Consider the following 25553-nt stretch of genomic DNA (forward strand, 5'->3'; position numbering starts at 1 on the left):
ACTAAATTCTCACAAATGAATCTAAGAATATATCAAAACAACCAACCATCATGATCAAGCAGGCTTCATCCCAGGGATGCAGGGATGGTTCAATATATGGAAATCCATCAATGTAATCCCCTATATAAATAAATTCAAAGAAAAAAAAACCACATGATCATCGCATTATATGCTGAGAAACCATTTGACAAAATTTAACACCCCTTCATGATAAATGTCTTGGAAAACTTAGGAAATCAAGGCTCATACCTACACATAGAAAAGCAATATATAGCAAATCGGTAGCCAACATCAAACTAAATGGAGAGAAAATTGAAGTAATCCCAGTAAAATCAGGGACTAAACCAGTCTGCCCACTCTCCCTTCCTATTCATATAGTATTCAAATTCCTAGCCATAGCAATTAGACAACAAAATGGTGTCAAAGGGATATAAATTGGAAAGGAAGAAGTCAAAACATCCCTTATTGCAGATGAAATGATACTATACTTACATGGCCCCAAAAGTTTCACCAGACAACTACTACTCCTGATAAACAACTTCAGGAAAGTGGCTTTGTATAAAATTAACAACAACAACAACAACAACAACAAAAATCAGTAGCCTTCCTCTTCTCAAACAAGAAACAGGCTGAGAAAGAAAGCAGGGAAAGATGCCCTTCCTAATAGTCACAAATAATATAAAATATGTTGGTATCACTCTAACCAAGCAAGTTAAAGATCTGTATGACAAGAACTACATGTATGTGAAAAAAGAAAAATCAAAGAATATCTCAGAATTTGGAAAGGTCTTCCATGCTTATCGACTGACATGATTAATATAGTAAAAATGGGCATCTTCCCAAAAGCAATCTATGGATTGATTTCAATCCCCATCACCATTACCACACAATACTTCATAGAGTTAGAAAGAGCAGTTTGCAAATTGCTTTTCAATAAATAAAACTAAAACAAACAAAACCAACCAAACAAAAAAGGCCCAAGATATCCAAAACTGTCCTTAGCACTAAAAGATCTTCTAGGAGAATCTCCATTCCTGACCTCAGGCTGTATTACAAAGCAATCGTGATAAAAAAGGAAAACTGTATGCTATTGGTACAGAGATAGGCGGGGGACCAATGGAATAGAATTCAAGACCCAGAAATGCATCCACTTACCTATTGTCACTTGAACTTTGACAAAAGAGCTAAACCATCCAATAGAAAAAAAAAAAAGACAACATTTTCAAGAAATGTTTCTGTTTCAACAGGCTGTCAGCATTGAGAAGACTGAATATTTATCCATACTTATCTCCTTGTACAAAGTTCAAGTCCAAGTGGATCAAGGACCTCCACATAAAACTAGATACAGTGAAACTAATAGAAGAGAAAGTGAGGAAGAGCCTTGAACACATGAGAACAAGGATAATTTTTCTGAAGATACCAATGGTGTGTGCTCAAGAATCAATAAGTTGTACCTCATAAAATTGCAAAGCTTTTCTAAGGCAAAGGACATTGTTAATAGGACAAAATGGCAAGCAACAGATTGGGAAAAGATGTTTACCAATCCTGCATCTGATATAGGTCTAATATCCAATATATATAAAGAATTCAAGAAGTTAGACTCCAGAGAATCAAATAACCCTATTAAAAAACTCCAGAACAAAGAATTATCATCTGAGTAATACCAAATGACTGAGAAGCACCTAAAGAAATGTTCAACATCCTTAGTCATCAGGGAAATGCAAATCAGAACAACTCTGAGATTCCACCTCACACCAGTCAGAATGACTAAGATTAAAGTCTCAGATAATAGCAGATGAGAAAGCAGATGACCGTGGAGAAAGTGGGACACTCCTCTATTGTTGGTGGGATTGTAAGCTAGACTGGAAATCAGTCTATGAATTCCACAGAAAATTGGACATAGTACTACCTGAGGACCCAGCCATACCACTCCTGAGTATATACCTAAAAGATGCTCCAACATATAACCAGGACACATGCTCTACTATGTTCTGATTTGCATTTCCCTGATGACTAAGGCTGTTCATAGCAGCCTTTTTTATAGTAACCTGCAGCTTGAAAGAACCCAGATGTCCTTAAACAATGGAATGGATACAGGAAATGTGGTAGATTTACACAATGGAGTACTATTCAGCTATTAAAAACATTGACTTAAGGAAATTCATAGACAAATAGATGGAACTAGAAAATATCATCCTAAGGTAACCCAATCTCTAAAGAACACACATGGTAAACACTCACTGATAAGTGGATTTAGCCTCAAACTCAGAATACACAAGATACAATTTACAGACCACATGAAGAAGAAGGAAGACCAAAGTGTTGATGTTTCAGTCCTTTTTAAAAGTGGGTACAAAATACTCACAGGAAGAAATATGGAGACCAAATGTGAAGCAGATGCTGAAAGAAAGGCCATCCAACGAATGTTCCACCTGTTAATTCATTCCTTATCCAGTAGCCAAACTCAGACACCATTGAAGATGGCAAAAATTACAGGCTGACAGGATCCTGATATAGCTGTAACCTGAGAGTCTCTGCCAGATCCTGATAAATGCACAGTCAGATGATGGCAGGCAACCACTGGAGTGAGAATGGGTTCCCCCATGGAAAGAGGGAGCTGAAATGTTTTTATAACCCTATAGTAATTACAACAATTTCAAACAAGCAGACCCCCAAAGGTCCCAGGGACTAAACCACTAACAAAAGAATACACATGGAGGGACCAATGATTCCAGCCACACTTGTAGAAGAGAATGGCCTTTTGGGCATCAATGAGGGAGAGAGGCCCTTGGTCCTTTGTTGGGTCAATGCCCCAGTGTAGGAGAATATCAGGGTGGTAAAGCAGAAGGGATTGGGTTGGTGTGTGGGAGAGCACCCTCATAGAAGCAGGGGTGGGGAGGGGTTGTAATAGGGAGGTTGTTGGAGGATAAACTGGGAAAGGGGATAGATAACATTTGAAATGTAAGTAAATAAAATATCCAGTTAAAGGAAAAGAGAGAAGGTAAAGAAATAAAAAAAAATTCAATCATATATTAAATTCACATCAGAATTAAACACCCCTCTGTATGTGCATATATTGTGAATGCTAATTATGCTTCCTAAGAAATAAGAAAAGAAAAAAAAAACTGTTTGCGTGAGAGTAGCATCTGGGAACTTTCCCCAAGTTGGTTCTTATTGGTAAATAAAGATGCCAACAACCAATGCTGGCCAATTAAGACAAAGGGCAGAGGGAGGACTTTAGGATTCCTAGGTTTGGGACAGGGAAAAGGAGAAAAAGGGATGCCATTACTGCGAAAAGCAGGACAAAGCAACATGGCTTCCATGGAAAGGAGCTGGGAGTGTGTGGCCCAGAACATGGCCCAGTTTGGCGGCCCCCTGGGTCCAGAGCAGCCGAGTTAGAACATAAATTTAACAAGTAATAACTTTGGATTAATTGTATTAATTGTGTGAGGTAATATTCCAACTCTTAAGCTGCTTAAGACATATTAAAATATAAAGGGCGTGTGTGTGTGTGTGTGTGTGTGTGTGTGTGTGTGTGTGTGTGTGTGTGTGTGTGTGTCTTTGATTCCAGGACATATAGCATTGCAGTGGGTAATGAACCTACCCTAGGATTTATGAATAAGAAAAATAATTCAACAGATGGCACTCAACATGTGGAAGACACACTTTTAAAAATTATTTGGAGATTACCAAATAGAATACAAATACCTTCCCTTTCTGCTGAGAGGCTCTGCCAGTGCCTTAGTACAGGGGTGGATGCTCGCAGTCAACCGTTGAACTGAGAACAGGGTCCCCAATGGAGGAGTTAAAGAAAGGACTGAAATAGCTGAAGGGGTTTGTAATCCCATAAGAAGAACACAATATCAACAATTCAGACCCCTAAAGTTCCCAGGGACTTAACCGCCACCCTAAGAAAACACAGGGATGGAATTATTGCTCCATCCACATATGTAGCAGAGGATGGCCTTGTTGGATATCAATGAGGAGAGGCCCTTGGTGCGTCAAGACTAGATGCCCCTGTGTAGAGGAATGTCAGGGCAGGGAGATGGGAGGGCATGAGTGGGTGGGTGACAGGGTAGCCTCATAAAAGCAGGGGCAGGGTGAGATACTGGGTTTCTGGAGAGGAAAGTTGGAAATGGGATAACATTTAAAATGTAAATAAAACTGCAAACAAACAAACAAACAAACAAACAAACAAACAGAGCCTCGGAGATTTGGTTTCTCAGCCAAGCCAGTCCAATCCAAGCAGGTGGTTCCTCCCACAGTTTTATAGGATTGGAACTAGGATAGACATTTTTGCTAGTTTGGCATACATGATTCTGTTGTTCGAGGCAGGCCAATTCAGGGACGTGGTCTGTTGGTAGTGGTGTAGTGGGAAGCTCTTTTGTTTTCTGAATTGCTAGGAGAGCTTAAGCTTTTGATGGTGAAAGCTCCAGATGGGGAAAGACATGAATCAGTGAGCACACTTATGCTGCTGGAATATGGCAGTCTGCAGCGAGCTTTAACAATATAGGGTTGGAGGAGATATTGGAAAAACTTTCAATAAAATACATCCAAACCAAACCCAGAGCAGGACAAAAACATCATCAACTATGATCAAGTAGGCTGCTTCTCAGAGATGCAGTGGTGGTTCAATATATGTCAACCCCACTACATAATTTCCCATACAAATTACGTGTAATTAAAAGACAAGCAAGCAAACAAACAAAAAGTCCACAGGATCATCAGATGGAGGCTGAAAATCTTCAGTGTTACATTACGTAAACTGGTATGAAACTGTGTTGAGTCTTTTCTTTCTCTCTTTCTTTCTTTCTTTCTGTCTTTCTTTCTTTCTTCCTTTCTTCTCCCCCTCCTTTTTTTTTTTTTTTTTTTTTTGGTTAGGTATCAAGTAGAGTGTGGCATCATAGAATGAATTTGTCAATAGTCCTGTTTCTATTTTGTGGAGTAGTTTGAAGAGTATTGATCATAAGTCTTCTTTGAAAGTCAGGTGGAATTCTGTATGAAAATAATTTGGTTCAGAAACTTTATTCAGGGTACTCAAACCTCTTCTTTTTTCATCAAAATAATAAAGATTCAGCATGTAGAACTAACCTGGAAAGTTTATCTTTGGATTTTGTTTCCATAAATTTATTAAGACAACTTTGGGAAGTGCTTATGTCTTTATTATGGTTGAGCTTTCTATTTGTAAGCACAGCCCTCACCACCATAACTGACCATAATCATCATTCACAGACCCAAAGAAGCTCAAAAAGAAAGAAGGCACAGCAATAATGCATACATTTCATTTAGAAGTGGGAATAAAATAGTCATGATAGACAAATGGAGGGAAGGAACTGACTGGGAGACAAGATGAAAAATTGAATGTGGAATTCAGGGGTGGGAAAGCACAAGAGAGGTGGCCTAATGTGCATGAGAATTAAAGGAATTCTGCAACTGACAGATGTCTGCTGTCATATTCCCATTTTGCATTCTTATTTTCATAATTTGGATATTGTTTCTCTGTCCTACATTAGTTTGATTAAGGGTTTATCTATCTAGTTCATTTTCTCAAAGACCAGGTCATTATTGTTCCTTGATTCTTTGGATTGTTTCCTTTGTTTGTAATTGATTTTAGCCTTAACTTTTATTATTTCTTGCCATCTACTCCTTTTGGGCTTTTTCTTTTTCTTCCAGAGATTTTAAGTGTGCTGTTAAGTTGCTTGTAAGCCTAGGCCTACCAGTGACTTTTCATGTTTACAACTTTTGTTGCGTAAACCTTGCTCCTTGATTTTAATCTATTGGTTAAATAAAATTGGCTAGAGCCAATTAATGTAGGGATTAGAAGTATGTGGGTTTGTAGTGACCTGAAACCCCAATGGGAAAATAAGGAAAGAAGGAGAGGAAAGAGCAAGCTGCCATAATGGGAGATAAATGATAAGCATAAGGCCAAGAGAAAGAGCAAGTATCTGTGGTAGACCACTGAGGAGGAGGTAGCCAGGCTAACATTTAGAAAAGTAGATGATGGGTTACCCCCATTTAATGATCTAAGCAAATAAAACAAGCATAGTCTGAGTCTCATTTGTTTGTAGGCTAGTTGGGGATAAGTTTCAATTAGTTGTACTACAATTGTCACACAACATGGGGCAAAGACTTACTTAAAATTAATTTAAGATACCTGAATGGAAAAGAGGTCCCTTTATGAATAATAAGCCAAGAGAATTCTTTCTCAGTAAACCTGCAATGTTTTTCCACAACATGTACTAGGTTCAGGCGAAAAAAGGTGCTGATTTGGCATGTCTATTTCTGGGGTTCACAGTATAAAACATATATATATATATATATATATATATATATATATATATATATATATACATGTGTGTGTGTGTGTGTGTGTGTGTGTGTGTGTGTGTAAAACATAGACGATTATTCTCTTCAAACCCAACAAAGTACATGACTAACAGCAGGCTTAGAATCCATGCTGTGGTCTTCCAGTGTCTTTGGAGATGCAGCTTAATAAGGAAGATGCTAAAAGCCTCTGCTATGCAAGGAAGCAGGTAAATTCTGCTACTCAGAGAGGAGAAAGCAAGCTGCCTGCCTTCCATAGTCAAAAAATTATCCAGAATAAAATAAATTTAAGATGTCTGTGCTATCTTAAGCAACTGCTTTCTTTCAATGTGGGCTCCAAGGGAATACTGGGAATGCATAGCCTAGAACATGACACACTCGTGATGATTTGAAAATAATCTGATGCAATAAAGAAAAGGGAATTTAAATGAAGTTAAATATAGATAAGGACATTAATTTTATTTACATAAGGAAAAAAAGGATAAAAATATATTTATCTACAGAAATGTTAATCTCCAACGAAGGGACAAATAAGTATGAGTTGATATAACATTTTTAAGGGTAAAATAAGAAATAAATCAAGATTAAGATAAATGTTTAAAGGATCCATTGATGAATGAATAAAACCAGGCCTTTTATCCCAATGCTTAGGAGATAAAGGTAAGGATAATTAGGTTTCTTGAGCATCTAAATCCAATCTAATCTCTAAATAAATCTGGATCATGTCAGGCTACGCAAAGAAACCACATCTCGATAAATAATAATGATTTCTTTAAATTGTTTTATTTTTTGTAATTGTTTTAATTTTCAAAATGAAGTGGGTTATGCATTCTGTTTTATTGGTATTTCATCTCTATGAGAGAAGTCAAAGTAGAACAGACCCAAATTAAAAAGAGGCTGCTAAATTCAATCAATCTATACTTGTGATGAATTTGAGTTGCAGGACTAAGCACATACCATTTTTGGAGAGAGTCTCTGTAAGCTTGTTAATAAGAAAAAAAAATGTTTTCGATCGTTTCCAAAGTAATAAGAAAGTCCCCCTTTAGACCTTGGCTACAAACCAGATAATGATAATAATAATAATAATAATAATAATAATAATAATAATAATAATAATAATAATAATAATGTCAAAACAGTACATGTAACAATTTGCTGATTAGTCTCTAATTGGAATAGCCCTAAAACTGACTCCAACATAAAATATCTCCAGTTAGACTTCAAATATATATAGCCAAAGGATAATACTGACTATAGAGTCCTCAGAATTTATTTATCATTCCATCCTTTCATTTGGTATAAATGAAGAATTATATTAACTTTTATATTAAACTAATTCATAAAAAAAGACAGTTGTCTTTCACCTGCTTAAACAAGAAGAAAACATTCAGATTTTAAATGATCCATGCACCCTACAACTTCCATACAAATATCTTTATAGTATCAAATGTTTATTTTTAGGTTTATATATTACAGAATAAAGCACAAAGAGTTTATCCCTGATAAGATTTACCAGTGGGCCTGCTGAAATGACCCACTATTCTAGCTTACTACCTGATCCTTTCTCAACTAATACTGTTTCCACAGACTTATTTCAAGAATAAATACAAAAAGGGCTACTAATCCCCAATGACTTTGGGTCACCCACCCTTTCAGAAGCTTCCAGTCAGGACTTCAGTTAAGCCTTGAACTTTTTCAAAAATATAAAACCTGGACCACAAAAAATTCCAGGTAGCTTTACTTTAATTTAACCACTTTTGAATGTCCATTTGCACCCTAAAACAGTGATTCTTCATCACAATTCAGCAGGAAGCAATTTTAAGAAGACTGCCATCCCAATACTTTAAGTTTGGATGGATTTTTTTGGTCATTGTAAAAATTTTAGATATGTTGTTATTTTAAGAAAAGATTACAAATAATTACGTAATTTGATAGGGAGAAAACAAAATAGTTTTTTTCTCAAGGTTTATTATCTATCTTTCATAAGTAAGAGAAAAAGAATTGAACAAGAAAAGGGAGGCTTAAATATATTACTAAAATTTAAATTAGACAAATAATGATAGATTATTGAATCTACTCTTAACACAAAAGTTCTTTATAGTCATAATGTTACATTAGTACAGAGTTTTGAATATTGATACAATTGTAATGTTTTCATCGGTATAAACCTTGGTGTATTGAGATAAAATTTAATATTAATTTTGATAAAATATAATATATATGTTTCAATTCTTAGATAGGCTATTTGCCCATGCAACTAATTTAAAAGTAGAAAGTTTAACACTAGTCCTTTAAATAACTGTGAGTACACACTGTTTAGATTAATTAAGCAATGCAAGTTACTAGCTTGTTAATAAAACTCATGGTATTTTTAAGTTCTATTCTAGATTATCACAGAAATATACAGTCTGACTTAAGATGGTAGGTAGGTGGAGATAGCCAACTTTTGCTTGTGTAGATATGCTATGAATAAATACATCATCGTTAAAACCTCAAAGACTCAAAGAAAACGGTATTTGAAGATGTTTTCTATTCATTTAAGATAATTTTGACATTGTTACATGCCAGCTCATGGCAGTAGGCCCATTGAACTTGGATGATGAGCATCAAAAAGCCATCATATGGAGTTGCTACAATTTTGGCATGCTAACCATGAGGTAAGGTGAAAAAAAATGCTCTAACTTTATCTGCAGACATGATGACATCTAGAAAGGACAAACATATGGGAAGTCAATTGCCAAGCTCTGCCAAGACAGAATAAACAAATACTTCATAATTCCTGCCTCACAAAAGGTATGTCAAATATTTTGTGCCAGAAAGCAGGAGATAATGTTCCCTCATTGTAGAAAATATTGAGGACCATCCAGGCAGTCAGTCGTCTATGTCAAGTCTATGTTTTTGGAATCTGCATTCTTGAGCTTCTTGCATACTCAGGTAAATATACTTACTTCCCAGACTTCTGATGGCATTGAAGATTAGGCACAGTCTTACTATAAGCTTAAGTTGTTTGGGTTTCGAACAATGTTCTAAGTCTAAGAAGGCAATTTTATGAGCATAATACAGGTTAAAATAAAAATTGATTTGTCTAGAGAACTCTGAACTCACCAGAATACAATAGATAATAAAATATATTCTCCTTGGTTGCCAAATGTGAACATCTTGTACTTTTAATATGACTTTTATTTTATAATTTTCATAATCATTTCAAAATTGTTCCTAGGATATTGGATATGTTAGTATTAGACAAAGAACCTTTTTATTTAGATTTAAAAAAAAACATAAAATAAGGAATGTTGAGGTTTAGACTTTTGCTATGTATTATAATGCTAAATTCTATGCCTGAAGGTCAATATCTACCAATAACTTTTCAGGTTTATAATCTATGTTGTGCAACCTTGTTTTTTATTTAAAACTGTGTGTTAACTATATAGTTAACTACAGCCAATTAGTAAAGGGTTAGAGGCAGGTAGGATTGGAGTGACCTGATTGGTAGAAAAGAGAACATTGCTAAAAGGAGGAAGGAGAGCAGAGAGAAAGTCACCCTGAAGGATAACCTGGACAATATGCTCATGACCCAAAGAAAAGCAAATTTCTGGGGTATACCAATGAGGAGATATCCAGGCTGTTATTTGGAAGAGTAGTTTAGGGGTTAACCCCAGGCAAGTATCAAAGCAAAATAAAATAACCATAGTCTGAGTCTCATTGATTTGCAAGCTACTCAGGGATACTTTTTATTTGGTTTTACTTCATTTCAGGCATATAATTTCAAAACTTTGAATTCTTGGTAGATTTTACTTTAATATGAAGTATGTTTGCTCATCTATTTTGATAAATTTTCGTTGAAAGTCTATTTTATTGGATATTAGAACGGGTATTCCTGCTTGTCTCTTGGATTCTTTTGCTCACAAATCCTTTTATTCAGCCCTTTATTACTATGACGTAATATCTATCTTCTTTGCTGAGATGTGTTTCCTGTATTCAGCAAAATGATGGATCTTGTTTTCATTCCCATTCTATTGCCTTGTGTCCTTCTATTGGTAAAATGATTCTATTTATGTTGAGATATATTAATGCGCAGTGATTGTTAATTCCTGTTGTTTTGAAATTCATAGTTGTAGTGTGTGTTTCCTTCTTTTAGTTTTAATAGTGTCAAGTTATTCCGTGTGCTCTCTTGATTATAGTTAGCACCACATGTAATTTTGTTTCCATGGTATTTTGTAGGGCTGACTTAGTGGAAATATATATTTTTTTAATATTGATTTAAAATGAAATATCTTATTTTCTACAACTATTGTGATTGGCAGTTTTACTGGGTATAATAGTCTGGACTGAATAATATCTGTTGTCTCTCAGGTCTGAAAGACCTCTTCCCAGGCCCTTCTTGATTTTAGTATTTTTGCCAGTTAGTCAGGGGTAATCATGAAATATCTGACTTTACATGTTACATGGCTTTGTACCTTGCAGCTTGTATCATTTGTTGTTTGTTTTGTAGTTGTAGTGTTTTACTTATTATATGGCAGGAAATTTTTTGTCTTTTCTTTTTTTGTTTTCTTGGTTCAATCAATGTGGTGTTTTGTAAGTTTGATATACGTTTAAAAGCATCTCTTTTGTAGATTATGAAATTTTTCTTCTATGATTCTGTTGTAGATATTTTCTGGGCCTTTGAACTAGGAATCTTCTGTCCTTCCATGAGTATTATTCTTAGGTTCATATTTTCATAAATCCCCTAATTTTCTTAAGGTTTTGTGTCATGAACATTTTTAGCATTTGAATTTTTTAAGGTATGTATAGATTTCTTCCATTGTATATTCTATGCCTGAAATTCTCTCTTCTATCTCTTGAATTCTGTTGATGATGTTTATTTTTCTAGTTCCTGTTCTCTTTCCTAGGCTTTCCACCTCTAGGATGCCCTCATTTTCTGTTTTCTTTATTGGTACTTTTTTCATTGTGTTTTGAGACAGCTTTATTCATATTGTGCACCTTCTTGTGTTATTTTCACATATTGCTTTGTATTTACTCACTTCCTCCTTTAAGGCTTATACCTGTTTGCAAATATTTTCCTGTATTCCTTTAAGGGATTTATAAATGTCCTATATAAAGGCCTCTATCATATTTATAAATTTGGATCTTTGGATCATCTTCTTTGCTTCAGTTTTGTGAGGATATTAAGGGCTTTCTGTAGTAGGACAGTGGAGCTCTAGTGGTATCATATTGCTCTGGCTCATTTTGATTATGAACATATGCTGCCATCCTGTTTTCCCTGGCATTGACTGGATGATCCTCATGCTAGCAGAACCCCTTGGGAATGTAGTAAGAACTGTCAGGATTTTCAACTGTTCTCATTCTGCTTCAGACAGACAAGATTGGCAAGGATTTGTTGGGGCAGCATACCTAGCTGGTTGTTTTTGTTACTCCGACAGGTGTTTATTGGTAAAGAGGAGGCTCTTGCAATTTCCCAAAGATCCATGTATACCAGGATGAGCCTAGAATGAGACAATGAGGACAAAGGACCATGGAAATGCTCTCAACTCAACCTTTGCTGACTACGCCTCAAGCAGACCTGACTGGAAAGAGATTGATAGAGCAGTAGTGTTACAAGCTGGTTGTTCTTGGGGCCACCACAGGCCTCCACATGTAAGCAGAAAGCTCTTGAGGTCCACTAAGTACCCTTGGTAGGACGAAGAAGCCCAGAGCCAGACAACAGTGGTTAGGGTACCTCTCAAATCTCACATCTGGAGGTTCTTTTTTTTTTTTTTTCATGTCTACACTTAAAGTTTTATTTTTCAATCTTAATTAAATAAGTCAATAATTAAAATTGTATACATTTCTAAATGGTGATGTGATGCTTTGGCACAAATAAAGCGAGAATGGCTAACAACATAAAGCTAATTAAAATCAGAAGTTATTTATCTTGTGGCTGGAGCCCTTTGGTCAACATCTCATTTCCCTTCTTCTTCTGGTTTCTGTGTGCCCCATATTCTTAGGTTCCACGTACAAATAAAGCTGGGAAACATTTGACACTCACTCTCTGGCTTCCGTTTTGTATGGAATATACCATGCTTTCTTTATCTGCTAATTTGTCAGAGGCCTCTTGTGTGTGTGTGTGTGTGTGTGTGTGTGTGTGTGTGTGTGTGTGTTCATGAGTAGAACTGCTAGACCACATCGAGTTTTATCTTAATATTATTGAGGACATTCCAGGATGTTTTTCACAACAGCTTTACTAATTTACATCCCCATCAGTGTAAGAGTGTTGATTTTCCTATCCACTCGTTACAACATTTATCATATTTAAATGTTTTTGTTATAGCAATCTCAATAAGTAGGTGTCATAATGTGTTTGTGGCTTTGATTTGCCTGATGATGAATGTTACTGAGCATCATTTTGAGTACCCATTGGGCAACTTCATTCTTCCTAGGGAGATGTCTGTGCAGGTCACTTCCAAATTGACTGATTTGGTTATTTTGCTGTTGATCTATCCTAGTTCTTTGTGTATTTGCTCTCTGTTGTGGGTTGTATTAATGATGGCCATTACGACTTGAAAGAGATAAGATCTCAAAATAGGCTTAACTTGCATTTTATTACACTTAAGGATGCTGGATATTTCCCCAAATATTTATTCACCATTAGCATTTCTTCTCTTGAGAACCATTTCATTTTTTTCATCATTATTAAATTGGGTGTTTCTTATTTACATTTTATATGTTATTCCCTTTTCCCGATTTCTAGGCCAACATTCCCCTAGCCCCTGCCCCTTCCTTTCTATATGGTTTGTCCCTTCCCCATCCTCCCTTTATTACCACCTTCTACCCAACAATCCCTTTCACTGGGGGTCCAGTTTTGTAGTGGATCTTAATGTTTTTGTAGGTGTGCATACGATTTCCTTCACATTCAATTTTTTTTTCGCACCTCTAATCAAGTCTCCTGACTGTAGATTTCTATGGGACACTCATGGGGTCTGCAAAAATATGGGGTAAAACTTAGCAATTGATAATTTATTATGATCTCTGTGTAAATTTAGAAACATATTAGTTACACTTATTTTAGTGCCTTTGGTCTTAAAGGCAATAGATTGCTTATTTTATAATGACTCTTCTATAGTTGATTTAATGAGACATGCCTCATAGTTCTTGGTAATTAAGTACTTTTTCCACAGTGCTGCTATTGGTGGAAATTCTAGGTGGTACAGCCATGCTGGAGAAAATATATTACTAGTAGTAGGGTTGAGATTAAAAACTTACCTATTTTCAAATAGCCCTTTTACTATGCTTATATTTCAAGATGTTAACTCTCAGCTTTCAGCTACTTCAACTATACCTGCTACATACTGCCATATTGCAGTTTTGTCTTTTATTGTTTATTGTAAGGGTTAGTGCTGACTTCAAATATTTGACATCTGCACAGTAGCCTGCCCTCAGTTATTTGTGATTGGTAAATAAACATGCCTGCAACCAATAGTTGGAGAGAAGAGGCATAGTTGGGTTTTAGATTTTCTGGTCTTGAGACCACAAGGAGAAAGCAAAAGAAGAAAAAGAAGCTGTCATAGAACAGTAAGAATGCACAGAAGAAGAAAGGGAACTGCCATGGAAGAAGAATTCTTAAATATCAGTTACTCCACTTCAGTGACTTCTTTAAAGAACCCTTATCCCTTTAGAAATATGAGCACAGATCAACTATATCTTCTGACTTGCTTTTTCTAATATTTTATTACAACATCGAAAGGATAATGAATACAGCTCCTTAAATATTTTAACATATTTTCACAAGTTGCTTGACAGGACTTTCACATAAATTATGAGATTGCAAAGGAGACAGTTTTAAAATGAAGATAAAAGTACAAAGCTTTTGTGCTGTTTTAGTAACAAACAAAAATTTGTAAGTCCAAGTGAAGAGTGAAACCATTTAATAAAATCTGCCCCTCAGATTCTACTACAGAAAAGGTTGTAGTCAAGTTATTTTTGCAAATTAAACTCAGTACTAATCCTTTAATTACAACCAAGGATTAAAAATGTGTCTTAATGTCAATCCACATAATGTCTTCAGCTAAACGTGTACAAAGACATGTATTCTATCCCAGAGCATATAAATCAGTAATTATGGTCTTTAACTATAAACCCAGCACTTAGGTAGAAGCAGGGAGGTCAACAACTCAAGGTCATCCTCACCAACACTGTTCGTTCAAGCCTATCTTTGAATGTATGACGTCCTCTTTGAAAAATTAAAAACACTAAATGAATAAATCTAACTCTTTCCCACTTTTAACTCCACTTTTTTCTTCCACTGAAATTCATTGCTTTTCTATTCAATTATTACATGCACACATGCACACACACACACACACACACACACACTCTGTCAAACATATGGAAAAATAAAACTTGCTGAGTAAATGAGGAACAGTAAAGTCCCGTTGTTGTGTGTGTGTGTGTGTGTGTGTGTGTGTGTGTGTGTGTTGTGTGTGTGTGTGTGTGTGTGTGTATTTAGAGTTGAGTGGTTCTTATCAGAAAATATATCAGAAGGTTTTTCCCTAAAGAAAAGATTCCACATCACTTTGTGCCCATTACTTGCCTCTAACTCTTTATCTACAGCAGTATGAAATTTTCCATGTCCATGGTCTAGGTCTTATTTGACTCTATTTTTAATGTTTCATGTGTATGCATCACTTTAAAAGAACAAAGAAAGTATCTCACCACAGATGTTTTGGTCCTGTGGATCTTAGAGTGTTTCCATCCCCACTTTTTTATGTTCCCTGAGTCTTAGGAATAGAGTTTGTGTTTTCCACGTATCAGTTGTGTTTTGGTATCCTAAAGACAGTTGTTCTCTTCATTTAAATATGTTGGTGATATCTATATAGTTATTTACATACTACAATAACAAGGTTCTATGCTGCGGGTTTAGAGTTACTCTTATCTGTGGATATAAAGATACCTATCTAAAATACACTAGAAAATTATACTGGTTAAGAAATATGTCAGTAGTGGGTTCTCATCTAGTATCCACGACTAGTTCTCAACTAGTCACATGTCATTAGCTAGGTATCACACAGGGATTTGGGGGATGGGCCAAAATTAAGTAGATACTTTTATCAGTATATAAGTGCCATTGCTGAATGTTTGAATATATCTTACTGTTAGTTTGAATATATCAAAACCGTTGGTTTGATTAATAGACTTCATAGCTGAGTAAAACTATTTACTGCTTTTCACTTTTAGAAGCTAGATTTTTCTGACGCTTTGAGAGCTAGCCTTCAGTAAGGATGCTTCTAACTCAGTTGCAGCTCCATTTCTCTAAGTCCTCTGTTTTAAGTATCTGGTATTTTCAGCAATAAGGTATTAGTTTATGTTCTGGGAAGTAATCAAGGGATATGACAATAGTCCATGTTATTTGAGGACTCTCTTGTTCTCCTTGACCAACAAGTGGAAATAGCACCACATCTTGGTGTTTGGATTTGCTATTTAGTTTAAGCCATTTGGTTGAGTATTATGACCCTAAGTAGCATAACTTCATTTAAACTATTTATAAGTGGTATGTATGTGTGTGTGTGTGTGTGTGTGTGTGTGTGTGTGTGTATGTGTGTGTGTGAATAATAAGGAATCAGGGAGCATTAATTTGAGGAGTGGACAGAGTAACATTGGAATATTTGAAAGAAGAAGAGGGAGGAGAGAAATGATGAAAATGTATTATACCTGTAAAATTCTCCAAAATTCATGAAAGTATTTAAAAAGAAAATGTAAGCTCCATAGTTATTCAGAAATTATATACAATTGGACATAATCATATTAAGCACATTAATTTGTCACAGTATGCACATGTACACACACACACACACACACACACCCCTACAACATTATAAAAACTTTATGTCAAAATGGAGATGAACAGAAAGAACATGGGGGAAAAGGAAGGGTGAGGGGTAAAAAGGGAGACTTTGGTCAACATAAAATGAAAAACTGTGAGTAAAGGCTTTAAACCTTTTTTTTTAAATATAATGGACGACTGAGCTAGAATTAAGAAAATTAGAACATTTCATTTAAAATTTAATTAATACATATATTTAGTCTTAAATTACCTGAAAATAAGGGCATTAGAACAGAACTTAACTCTCATCTATTTCAGACTTCCATAATACTCCTTCATAGTGTTTACTTGGTGAGCACTTTATCTACTATTTCCCCAGCCCCCTAATGGTGTGCCAGTGTCCTGCTCAACAGATAAAGTAACTTTCCTCCTCCTCCTCCTCCTCCTCCTCCTCCTCCTCCTCCTCCTCCTCCTCCTCCTTGGGAAGACAGAATTCAAAGTGTGAATTCTTGCATTTATTAACATAATTCCACCAGCTCAGAATCTCATGGTCGAAAAAACTCCTGTTACATTATCTGGAGATCTGAGGTGGGGAGAGATCAGAAAAATAATCAGGAGGCAAGATTTAAGAGGTCATTGGAATACCAAACCACAACTGATACATGTAAAATACAAACTTTTGTGGATCACAAAAGTGGAAGGGGGCCAAAGGATGTTGTAGTTTTATTTTACTTGAAAAAAAGGATCAAAAGGTCAAACAAGAAATTAAATCCTGCAGAGAAATTGTTTGGGAATGACAAAAGAAGTTGAGGATGGTAGGGGCTCTAGGGTTTTAAACCTTCTCATCCTGTGTCTGACAGCATGTCACACAGTTCTTCCATAGTCTTTGTAGAGCACTGTCCTTTCCAGTAAGTTTTATTCCTCAATAGCAAATATTTAGGTACATTGTGTTAAACATCAGTTATTATTTAGAGTTTGACAAACATGCATATGAGGATGAGTATCAATTCTATGCAAAGAGTACACCATTCCATAGAAGGAATGTGAGTGTCAATTTGTTTTCTGGGATTGTGTAAATTTGGGGGACAATTCTCCACAGATACTAATGAGTATATGTAGAACATACAAATATACAGTCAATAATAAGTTAATTTTAAACATTTTTGAGAATTTCTTGCATAAGCACTATATTACATCATTTTCATGCCTCATTTCTATCCTCTCTTCACATCCTTTCCTTATTGTCTCTCAAATTCATGACATCTTCTCTAAATATTGATGCATATATATGCATATGAGTATATAAATACAGCCAAAGGAGTCTATATAATGATGTTCCTTGGGCATTGATAACCAAGGAGGAGGTTTGTCTCAGCTGGAAAACAAATTTTTTTGATGAGTGGTGAGAACTACACTTATCTGGAAGCATAAGGATAAGATTCTAGAATACAGTTAGAGAAAATTGGACATTGAACTGCCTGAGGATCCAGCTATACCTCTCTTGGGCATATACCCAAAAGATGCCCCAACATATAAAAAAAGACACGTGCTCCACTATGTTCATCGCAGCCTTATTTATAATAGCCAGACGCTGGAAAGAACCAGATGCCCTTCAACAGAGGAATGGATACAGAAAATGTGGTACATCTACACAATGGAATATTACTCAGCTATCAAAAACAATGACTTTTATGAAATTGTAGGCAAATGGTTGGAACTGGAAAATATCATCCTGAGTGAGCTAACCAATCACAGAAAAAGACATACATGGTATGCATTCATTGATAAGTGGCTATTAGCCCAAATGCTTGAATTACCCTAGATGCCTAGAACAAATGAAACTCAAGACGGATGATCAAAATGTGAAAGCTTCTTCCTTCTTTAAAAGGGGAACAAGAATACCCTTGGCAGGGAAGAGAGAGGCAAAGATTAAAACAGAGACTGAAGGAACACCTTCAGAGCCTGCCACACATGTGGCCCATATATATACAGCCACCCAATTAGACAAGATGGATGAAGCAAAGAAGTGCAGATCTCTCCCTAGAGACACAGCCAGAATACAACAAATACAGAGGCAAATGCCAGCAGCAAACCACTGAACTGAGAATAGGACCCCCGTTGAAGGAATCAGAGAAAGAACTGGAAGAGCTTGAAGGGGCTCGAGACCCCATATGTTCAACAATACCAAGCAACCAGAGCTTCCAGGGACTAAGCCACTACCTAAAAACTATACATGGACTGACCTTGGACTCTGACCTCATAGGTAGCAATGAATATCCTAGTAAAGAGCACCAATGGAAGGGAAGCCCTGGGTCCTGCTAAGACTGAACCCCCAGTGAACTAGACTGTTGTTGGGGGAGGGCGGCAATGGGGGGAGGTTGGGGGGGGAACACCCATGAAGAAGGGGAGGGGGAGGGGATGTTTGCCGGAAACCGGGAAAGGGAATAACACTCGAAATGTATATAAGAAATACTCAAGTTAATACAAAAAAAAAATTATACTGATTTAAGGAGGTACCAATTTTAAGTTCCCCTCTCTGGCCTATGACCTCACTAACCATGTTTTGCTAGTTAGGTTTTTAATGCTCAGTTTGAATCCCCTTTAACTGAGGGTGCCTTAAGCCTAATTAGACAACTGTTGATTGCTTTCAAAATAGGGAGGCAATGTTTAGAACAGAGGCAGAAGGAACACCCATTCAGAACCTGCCCCACATGTGGCCCATACTTATACAGCCACCAAACTACTTAAGATGGATGAAGCAAAGAAGTGCAGGCCAACAGGAACCGGATGTAGATCTCTCTTGAGAGTCATAGCTGGAATACAGCAAATGCATAGGCCAATGCCATCATTAAACCACTGAACTGAGAACAGGACCCCTGTTGAAGGAATCTTAGAAAGGACTGAAAGAACTTGAAGGGACTCGAGACCCCATATGAACAATGCCAACCAACAAAAGCTTCCAGGGACTAAGCCACAACCCAAAGACTGACTATGGGCTCCAACCTCATAGGTAGCTATGAATAGCCTAGTAAGATCACCAGTGGAAGGGGAGGCCCTTGTTCCTGCCAAGACTGAACCCCCAGTGAACCTGATTGTTGGAGGGAGGGCAGTAATGGGGGGGAGGATGGGGAGGGGAACACTCACAGAGAAGGGGAAGGAGAGGGGTTAAGGGGATGTTGGCCTGGAAACCAGGAAAGAGAATAACAATCAAAATGTAAATAAGAAATACCCAAGTTAATAAAGACGAAAAAAAAAAAGGAAAAAAAATGTAAGTATTAAATCTTCATTCTTGAAAATATCTGGGCTTTCCTGGTCATTGTTATTATTTATAAACTTTACAACTGGTTAGAACTATTGATTACTTTTTTTAATTTGATCTTGTATAGAACCTACAAACAGAGCTAGACCCAGGAAGGGAGTTTCAAATTCAGTCTTGCCTTAATGCTTCCAAGTTCTGTGTTTAAAATAAATAGTGTTCTCAGTATTTTCTTGAAGTCAATCATGGACAATAAACATAGTACTACTATTACTACTACTACTACTACTAATAATAATAATAATTATTATTATTATAAGTGTTATTTTAATTATAAATTACATTATATATAATATACAAATTATATAAACATGTGAGTTTATATATAATAGTTTTATACATACTACAATGTATATAAAATATATAGTTTTGCTATATATTTGTGTTTGTTTTTGTGTGTGTGTGTTTGTATATCATGGAAGAGTTTGTTATATATATAGAAATAGAAAGATAGATAGATAGATAAAGAGATAGAGAGATAGATGAAAAGAGAGACAGGATCTGACCCTCACCCTTTAAATGAGGATGGGATGGAACTCTCTGACATATATTTGTCTCTGCTAGTCACATGCTGAGATTAAAGATCACTTATTTTATATTTTGAAATATCTTTGTATTTGTATGTGTGTGTTTGTGTGTGTGTGTGTGTTTGTGTGTGTGTGTGTGTGTGTGCTACATTAAGAGGTGTGTAATGTAGGCGATGTATGGAATGAAGATGAAGAAGTAGACTTCTGAGTGTGGAAATGTGTAATTAAGATGGACATAGAATAGTGAAAGTCAAGATTTCAAGAGAAGACTACCATAAATAAAGGGGATATGTGATGAAGAATAATAATAAAAAAACAAAAATTATATAGTGTAAAGGAAAGGTATGAAGTATAACCATATTACTGAGTATCACATTCTTTCTTTTTTTTGTCATTTTGGTGTTTTGAATATATGTGATGGGAGGAATTTATTTTCTGATCCAATCTTTTTGGAGTTCTGTAGGCTTCTTGTACGTTTAAGGGCATCTCTTTCTTTAGGTTAGGGAAGTTTACTTCTATAATTGTGTTGAAGATATTTGCTGACCCTTTAAGTTGCGAGTCTTCTCTCTAAAGATGTATGTAGCTAGGAATTTTTATGTAACTTGAGATGGCAGGTAATTCACGGATCTTCATTCAAATATAACAGTTATCATGGGCTGGGAAGGTAGATATAAGTTTTAAGTATTTGCCATGTAAGCAAAAAGATCTGCAGAATCTAGATGCCATCTAAGTAAATGCCAAGTATGTATGGCAGTTGTTAATCTAGTCTGTTCTGATAGAGTTAAGGAGTGTCCATGAAGAAATATGATATAGAGTATAAACTGACTTCTAACGCTAGACATATAATCAAGCTGTGCTTTTAGTTAGGACCTCTTCCTTTAAAAATATAAGGTGCAACCGTATTCAAAATGTACTCCAAAAATGAAGGCTAAACCTCTACGTGAACACACATATGCACGACTCCCACATGACACATGCATGGCATGCATCAGATACACCAAACAGATGAAAAGAAAAAAAAATTAAAGTCCTGCCAGAGCAAAGAAGCTTATTTTGTTTTTAAACCTAAAAATGTATACATTTACACCAATAAAACTGTGTAGTCGAGGGAGAGAGGAGATGGAGAGAGGGGAGAAGCCATGGCAGTAAAAATTCAAATATACAAATGCCCCCGATTATGAAGACTTAGATATCCATCAGAATTCAAGAATTCCAAGGAACAGACCGGATAAACAGTTCTCTGCACCCAAATCCCGTGGGAGGGAGAGCTAAACCTTCAGAGAAGCAGACACGCCTGGGAAACCAGAAGAGACTGCACTCTGCACACATCTCTGACGACAGAGGAAAACACCAAATGCCATCTGGAACCCTGGTGCACAGAGGCTCCCAGAAAGGGAGGCACAGATCTTTCTGGTTGCTGCTGCCGCGGAGAGCTAGTAGGCAGCACCCCACGAGCAAACTTGAGCCTCGGGACCACAGGTAAGACCAACTTTTCTGCTGCAAGAGACATGTCTGGTGAACTCAGGACACACAGAGGCAAAATACCTCTAGGACCGGGCACTTCCTGTGTTTAACGGGAGTCCCAAACCCGCAGATCCCGGCCCAAAGCAGCTCTCTGCTCCCAGACCCCATGGGAGAGAGACCTCACCACCTGGTCAGGTGGGCACTCCTGAGGCTGCAGGGCAGAAGAGACCACCAACACTGACCACCCTTTCCCACATCCCTGGCCCAAGAGGAAACTGTGTCACAGGCCTCCTGGGTTCTAGGCAATTAGGGGGCCCAGGGTGAAGGATCCCCTGCACCTGAACACCACGGAACCTGAGAAAAGGCCGGATAAACAGTTCTCTATTAGAAATCCATGGGAAGGAGAGCTAAACCTTCAGAGAGAGGCAGACAGGCCTGGGAAACCAAAGAGACTGCTCTCTGCACACATCTCTGATTCAGAGGAAAACACCAAATGCTATCTGGAACCCTGGGTTTGCGGAGGCTCCGGAAAACGAAGGCAGGGCAGATCTTCCTGGTTGCTGCCACCTCATGAGAGCTCATAAAGCAACAACCCTCTGAGCAAACTTGAGGCCTCAGGACCACAGGTAAGACCAACTTTCTGCTCCAAGTGACCTGCCTGGTGAACTCAAGACACAGGCCCCAGGAACAGCTGAAGACCTGTAGATAGGAAAAACTACACACGCCTGAAAGCAGAACACTCTGTCCCCATAACTGGCTGAAAGAAAACAGGAAAACAGGTCTACAGCACTCCTGACACACAGGCTTATAGGACAGTCTAGCCACTGTCAGAAATAGCAGAACAAAGTAACACTAGAGATAATCTGATGGCGAGGCAAGTGCAGGAACCCAAGCAACAGAAACCAAGACTACATGGCATCATCAGACCCAATTCTCCCACCAAAGCAAACACTGAATATCCAAACACACCAGAAAAGCAAGATCTAGTTTCAAAATCATATTTGATCATGATGCTGGAGGACTTCAAGAAAGACATGAAAGAACTCCCTTAGAAACATCAGGAAAACACAAATAAACAAGTAAAGCCTACAGAGAGGAATCAAAAAATGCCTAAAAAATTCAGGAAAACATAAATAAACAAGTAGAAGCCCAAGAAGAGTCACAAAAATCCCTGAAGAATTCCAGGAAAACACAATCAAACAGTTGAAGGAATTAAAAATGGAAATAGAAGCAATCAAGAAAAACACATGGAAACAACCCTGGATATAGAAAACCAAAAGAAGAGACAAAGGAGCTGTAGATGCAAGCTTCACCAACAGAATACAAGAGATGGAAGAGAGAATCTCAGGGCAGAAGATTCCATAGAAATCATTGACTCAACTGTCAAAAGATAATGTAAAAGAAGGAAAAAGCTACTGGTCCTGAAAAAACATACAGAAATCCAGGACTCAATGAGAAGATCAAACCCTAAGGATAATAGGTATAGAAGAGAGGAAGACTCCCAGCTCAAAAGGACCAGTAAATATCTTCAACAAAATCATAGAAGAAAACTTCCCTAACCTAAAAAAGAGATACCCATAGGCATACAAGAAGCCTACAGAACTCCAAATAGATTGGACCAGAAAAGAAACACCTCCCGTCACATAATAGTCAAAACACCAAACGCACAAAATAAAGAAAGAATATTAAAGCAGTAAGGGAAAAAAGTCAAGTAACATATAAAGGCAGACCTAACAGAATTACACCAGACTTTTGGCCAGAAACTATGAAAGCCAAAAGATCCTGGACAGATGTCATACAGACCCTAAAGAGAACACAAATGCCAGCCCAGGTTACTGTATCCTGCAAAACTCTCAATTAACATAGATGGAGAAACCAAGATATTCCATGACAAAACCAAATTTACACAATATCTTTCTACAAATCCAGCACTACAAAAGGATAATAAATGGTAAAGCCCAACATAAGGAGGCAAGCTATACCCTAGAAGAAGCAAGAAACTAATCATCGTCTTGGCAACAAAACAAAGAGAAGAAAAAGCACACAAACATAACCTCACATCCAAATATGAATATAACAGGAAGCAATAATCACTATTCCTTAATATCTCTCAACATCAATGGCCTCAACTCCCCAATAAAAAGACATAGATTAACAAACTGGATACAATACGAGGACCCTGCATTCTGCTGCCTACAGGAAAACACACCTCAGAGACAAAGACAGACACTACCTCAGAGTGAAAGGCTGGAAAACAACTTTCCAAGCAAATGGTCGGAAGAAGCAAGCTGGAGTAGCCATTCTAATATCAGATAAAATCAATTTTCAACTAAAAGTCATCAAAAAAGATAAGGAAGGACACTTCATATTCATCAAAGGAAAAATCCACCAAGATGAACTCTCAATCCTAAATATCTATGCCCAAAATACAAGGGCACCTACATACGTAAAAGAAACCTTACTAAAGCTCAAAACACACATTGCACCTCACACAATAATAGTGGGAGATTTCAACACCCCACTCTCATCAATGGACAGATCATGGAAACAGAAATTAAACAGAGATGTAGACAGACTAAGAGAAGTCATGGGCCAAATGGACTTAACAGATATTTATAGAACATTCTATCCTAAAGCAAAAGGATATAAATTCTTCTCAGCTCCTCATGGTACGTTCTCCAAAATTGACCATATAATAGGTCAAAAAACGGGCCTCAACAGGTAGAAAAAGATAGAAATAATCCGATGCGTGCTATCGGACCACCACAGCCTAAAACTGGTCTTCAATATCAATAAGGGAAGAATGCCCACATATGAGTGGAAATAGAAAAATGCTCTACTCAATGATAACCTGGTCAAGAAAGAAATAAAGAAAGAAATTAAAAACTTTTTAGAATTTAATGAAAATGAAGGTACAACATACCCAAACTTATGGGACACAATGAAAGCTGTGCTAAGAGGAAAACTCATAGCTCTGAGTGCCTGCAGAAAGAAACAGGAAAGAGCATATGTCAGCAGCTTGACAGCACACCTAAAAGCTCTAGAACAAAAAGAAGCAAATACACCCAGGAGGAGTAGAAGGCAGGAAATAATCAAACTCAGAGCTGAAATCAACCAAGTAGAAACAAAAAGGACCATAGAAAGAATCAACAGAACCAAAAGTTGGTTCTTTGAGAAAATCAACAGGATAGATAAACCCTTAGCCAGACTAACGAGAGGACACAGAGAGTGTGTCCAAATTAACAAAATCAGAAATGAAAAGGGAGACATAACTACAGATTCAGAGGAAATTCAAAAAATCATCAGATCTTACTATAAAAGCCTATATTCAACAAAACTTGAAAATCTTCAGGAAATGGACAATTTCCTAGACAGATACCAGGTACCGAAGTTAAATCAGGAACAGATAAACCAGTTAAACAACCCCATAACTCCTAGAAGAAGTCATTAAAGGTCTCCCAACCAAAAAGAGCCCAGGTCCAGATGGGTTTAGTGCAGAATTCTATCAGACCTTCATAGAAGACCTGCGTACCAATAATATTATCCAAACTATTCCACAAAATTGAAACAGATGGAGCACTACGAATTCCTTCTATGAAGCCACAAATTACTCTTATACCTAAACCAATAAAGACAAATAAAGAAAGAGAACTTCCGACCAGTTCCCTTATGAACATCAATGCAAAAATACTCAATAAAATTCTGGCAAACCGAATCCAAGAGCACATCAAACAATCATCCACCATGATTAAGCAGGGCTTCATCCCAGGCATGTGGGATGGTTTGAATATATGAAAAACCATCAACGTGATCCATTTATAAAAACAAACTGAAAGAACAAAACTCACACATGATCATTTCCTTTGATGCTGAGAAAGTATCGGACAAAAATTCAACACTCCCTTCATCAAGGGGGAAAAGTCCTAAAAAGAATAGGAATTCAAGGCCCATACCTAAACATAGTAAAAGCCATATACAGCAAACCAGTTGCTAACATTAAACTAAATGGAGAGAAACTTGAAGCAATCCCACTAAAATCAGGGACTAGACAAGGCTGCCCACTCTCTCCCTACTTATTCAATATAGTTCTTGAAGTTCTAGCCAGTGCAATCAGACAACAAAAGGA

This window comes from Rattus rattus, chromosome 10, assembly GCF_011064425.1.
Source record: "Rattus rattus isolate New Zealand chromosome 10, Rrattus_CSIRO_v1, whole genome shotgun sequence".
Classification (NCBI taxonomy): Eukaryota; Metazoa; Chordata; class Mammalia; order Rodentia; family Muridae; genus Rattus; species Rattus rattus.